The sequence below is a fragment of the Eurosta solidaginis genome, chromosome 2 (assembly GCF_040869045.1).
Source record: "Eurosta solidaginis isolate ZX-2024a chromosome 2, ASM4086904v1, whole genome shotgun sequence".
In the NCBI taxonomy this organism is placed as follows: Eukaryota; Metazoa; Arthropoda; class Insecta; order Diptera; family Tephritidae; genus Eurosta; species Eurosta solidaginis.
The window spans coordinates 30,665,999-30,670,973 of record NC_090320.1 but is presented as its reverse complement, the minus strand read 5'-3'; the positions used below and the strand labels follow the sequence as shown (position 1 = coordinate 30,670,973).

The 4,975-nt window shown below is 41.6% G+C and overlaps 1 pseudogene; it reads left to right on the top strand.

The window, feature by feature from the left end:
* The first annotated feature begins 529 nt into the window (after positions 1-529).
* Positions 530-3,916, top strand: LOC137241485 (tRNA (cytosine(38)-C(5))-methyltransferase-like; annotated as a pseudogene).
* Positions 3,917-4,975: the final 1,059 nt, after the last annotated feature.

The following is a 4,975-nucleotide window of genomic DNA, read 5'->3' as shown; positions in this document are numbered from 1 at the left end:
TAGTAGCACACTAGGCCGGTAGAAGAGGTTGACTTTCCCAATTTCGGGACTTTGTCGTGTCGGGATTCTTTACTTTCGGGACTCGGATGGTTTTTGCACCGAGCTCTTATAATGACCTTTTGTGATATTTGTTGTTGAAAAACAACAAGTCCTGCCCCCCAGCCAGAAAACAGTACCCAAAAAAAAACGGAAAGGGTAAAAAAAAACGACAACAAAAAAAAATGTCTTTGTAAAAAAAAAATGTTAAATTTTTTGTGCAAGGAGAGGTTTGTTTTTGTTTTGTTTTCCTCCTTTTTTTTTGAATTCATTTGTTATGGATGACTGCTTGGTACTGCAGTAGATGCCCGTATTGGCAAAAGTACAAAAGACGCGTCAGTCCCGATTGTGATGTTTTGTGTGGTTTTCGGTACTTATTTTGTCCATTTAATGTTCGGTATCCGCCCTTAGTCTGACAGCACTAATGAAGCTGCCGTGGTTATTGCGGGTTGCCATCCAGTTGTTTTCCCGTAACAGGAATTTTCCAGGATACATGAATGCAGGATTGTGGTGGATACATTACCCTCACCACATTGTTATTTGGATTTTCAAGCTGTTTAAATGTAAGTATGACGGGTTCCTCACTGATTTTTAATAGTTTTTTCTAATGGGTTTTTTTTTTTTTTTTTTTTTTTAGATGGAACCGATGCAAATGCTTCTCGTGTGTTTGGAGACTGGGGGAGAGGAGCCAATCCAGGTGGTGGCGGATGTACAATACCCGGAGCGGCGGAGGGGCTCCTACATTTGCCACGCGCCGGACGAGTTGGTGCAGCAGGCGGTGGAGGAGGTGTTGCGACAAGTTAGGCCCTGTGTGCTCCGGGCCCTGCAGACGCCTCTGGTGGTTAAGTTACGCGGGAGCACCACCGCCTGGTACGCCAGGTTCCATAAGGCGCACGAGAACGTGTTGTGGGAGCCGCAGCCAGCACAGGGTCCAACGCCTCAGGGGGGGTATCGATGTCGTGTGTGCCAACGGCATCTTCGTTCGTTTGGAGGCTTGATTGCCCATCTTAATGGGCATATGCAGTTTTACCCGTATCGGTGTTGGAGTTGCCCCAAGCGGTATGCGTCGCCCGCAGCGCTCTCCGTGCATCGCCGTCTTCGCCACTGAAGTGGGTTTCTGTGCCACTCAGTTACGGCTGTGAAGTAATTTAATTTAATATTTGTTGAAAAAAATAATAAATGGATTTATATTATCATTCATATGCTTTCGGCCTGATTAGTTAGGTTGGGGGGGGGGGGGGGGGGGGTTCTTGTGATTTAACCTTGTGTGGTCTTCTCTACTATTAGACAGACGCAAACAAGAAACGCACCATTTGGTGGTCGAGTTGGGTAACATGGCAACTCTGTCGTTTCTCGTTTTCTTGTATGTATCATACATACATACATACTGGTTTGAACATTCCAGTATAGAGAATGAAGCAAAAAAAAAAAATGAATCGAAAGATTTATTTTACCGTTTTTTGCTTCAATTCATATGAAATTTACGCGGTGCCGGACAAAAAGGTAAGTGGTAAAATATTTTTCAATAATTTTGCTTAAATAAATATTTCTTATGTTATTTCAGAGGTTTAATTCATTTTTTGTTTATTTTCAGGTGATTGGTGATGGGGATCCAGGAGATGGAGCAGATGGGTTTGATGTATCGTTCCTCCTTTTCTTTTTTTTTTTATTTTCTAGGTTACCGGCATCAAAAAAAGGGGTGCTCCAACTGCGGCGTCGGCCGCGCCGTCAGTTGTCACCTTGTTTGCGATGCCCATTTATGCATTTGTTAATGGATTTTTTTTGTTTTTTCTTATCTTTCCAGGTTTTTGATGTTGGTTGGATCATACCGTTGGGCCAGCGATTATCTTAAGACTATAGAAACCATTAGTCAGCCATATGCTGCTAAAATTTTCATGACATCCTCGCTCATCGAAAGTTCAGTGCCTGCTTTTTGTTGTGTTTTATAGGCACTTGGGCGTGTCATTTTGGACGGAAGCCATTGCTGATTACAGCGTATAGTGGTTTCGCATTGTATTATGCTATTACAGCGATAGTTGCGCAATTTCAAACTTTTTGTCGGGATAGCCCTTGGTATTATCTATTGGCGGCGGTGCCACTTTTATTGGTTGGTGGTCGTTTTACATATTCTGTGGCCGCCTTTTGTACGATTTCACACGGCGTGTTAAGCTCGCTTTGGGCATTGCGGACCTTTTAGATCGGAGTGGGGGTACAATTTTATTTCGTATCGGTTCAATTGAACGCCAACAGGTCGCACTGTATTTGGGTACCAGCGCTGCGGAACGTGCCTTGAGCATGGGAAAGTTAGTCGAGCACGACATTGCATGCCTAGATGTTAGTATGGGTTGCCCAAAGGCCTTCTCGATGAAATTTGGTAGGGGGGTAGAGATTCGTTTAGTGCATGATTTGCTAGTACTGGCATTGCAGCTGGAGCAGTACACGCACATCCAGATTTCGTACGCGAAATTTCCAAGGCAATTAGTATACCTGTTATTGCGGATGGTGGTTCGAAAGAATTTCAAAAATACTAGGACTTATTAAGGTGTCGCTGTAAGTGTGAGGCCTCTAGTGTTATAGTTGCAAGACCGGCTTGATTACCTGTTTCCATTTTTCGTAACGATGGTGTACCACCAATGAATGGGATCGTAGGGAAATATGAAAAATAATAAACCCTGAGCGTTGACTATAACGATACGGCGCATGATCTAAATATTGTGTACGACAAATACTCAACGAGTTGCTGGAGACACAGCGGGGCATAATAAACAATAGTAGTGCGATTATCTCTGGGACTGGGCCCACGCGTGTTGGAACTCTTCAATGGCATCGGTGGCATGTATTTTGCATTAAGTTCATCTGATGTTGAAGGCACAGTAGTCGCTGCCATGGACATCACCGCACATGCCAGTGCCGTATATGAACACAACCTTCCAGCAACTTCAGTATGCAACGACAATGTACAAAGTCTGGCGGCACATAAAAAAGAGAGAACATGAATGTAAATATAATACTGATGTCGTCACCCTGCCAACCGCATACGAGGGTGGGAAGCCGTTTGGGTGTTGCGTATAAGCGTTCCGATGCACTGCATCACATTTGCAACATCTTACCACAATGCACCAGCATTGACTACGTGCTTATGGAAAATGTAAAGGGCTCTGAGACGTCGTTGGCGCATGAATCTTTCATCAAAGTTCTACACTTGGGTGGTCTTTACTGGCGAGAATTCATTCTCAGTCCAACACAATTGTTCATACCCAATGTTAGGCATCGTTATTATTATTTAGCACGTAAATGGGACTTTTGTCTCAGTGTTGCACATATTTTACAAGAAATACCAGAAGAGCGTAAATAAGGGAAGGGGAGGAACTACCTATTAGTGATTTATTAGAACCGGAAATGGTCGTGTCTCAGGATCATTATTTAAATAATGAGCAAGAGTGTGTGGTTGAAGGATATCGTAAATTTGTCATTAAAGACAACACAGTGTTTACTAAAGTCTATACTCACTATAGCGAAGGTACCGGCTCCGTTTATACACATTTACTAAAATCAGAAATTGATAGCATTTGGCAGAGGTGAAAAAATTGCAAGATAGGGAGGAGGAAGGAAATTCCCATGGCAGGATCGATTAAGGGACAGAGATGCAGCAAAAGCATTGGCTACAAGTAAGTTATTGCATATTGCCATATGACGCTAGATTCTCCTTTGAATATTTCGTTTCATTTAGGTTAATGAAGCAGTGCGGCTGGTTTTATTGGTTATTCAATATTTTTATTGTGGAAATACCTATCAGCCACGGTGGCAGCGGCTGCTGCTGCAACGGTTGCAGCATCCTGGTGATGAGAGGAGGTCATACCACTGATATACTATGGCGAAGATGAGGGTGAGTAAAAAAGACAAAATTCAACTTTGGTTGATATATCTAACGAGAACTCAAGGCAGCGCTATTGGCGTTACCCTTTTACCATGATTAGGGTTGTTTTTGTCTTCAAGATTCACAGTCAACTTCATGCCATATAAGCTACACCTGCGGTGATCATTGTCATTAGGACTGTATTGTTTTGAAACGGGGCTTCTTCTAGATGAACGCCGTTGGAGTCATCACTGACTTGTCCCTTGCAATAAAAACTTGCCTTATATCATCAACCTTATACGTAGTGTCATTTCCATTTTTATAAGAGGCCAACTTCGCACTTTTTTAGCGCGTTGGATATTTCGGTTTTGTGTTTGTTGTTTCCTCGTACGAACACTGGGACTTGGGGTCACCAATGGAGTCTTACCTAACTAATGTTTCACAATTCCGAACCGTAGATGTTCGCATAAGTATATATGTATAATCATATACGTTTGTATTTAGATACATACAAGATTTGCCTCTTCAACCGGAGCTGCTTGAACTACCTCCACTCAGCATGTAGGTGCTTAAATTTTGAATTTCCCCATATATCAATACAATGTGATTACTCCTTCTGCCCAAATAATGAGTTATCATAAAATAGAACCAAAGAGATAATCAAATATGAATCCTTTTGAGGATCAAAAGCTGAAAACCACAAAGTGGCATCACTTTTAAAGTTCTCGGATGATAAAGATTATTTATTATGTATCTAGTATCTTATTTGTAAACCAATGCATGGTAGTCATATTTAAAAATGACTCAAATATATCACCCTAAGCGATTGAAATATGTTCGCAATATGATGACGGTGGACGCAGTCAAATATTACGCTACAACAATTAGATCTTAATTGTACAATGGTTCAGACATAGTCACATTTTGACGACGATACCTGAATTTTCAAACAGAAACTGCTTTTAACTGTGAACGGGTTTTAATCATGTTGGGGTTTGATATTTAAATATTTTTTGAGCAAACTTTTCCAAAAGGAAAAAGGTTGACTGGAAACTTTAACGAATTAAAATTTATTGGTATGAG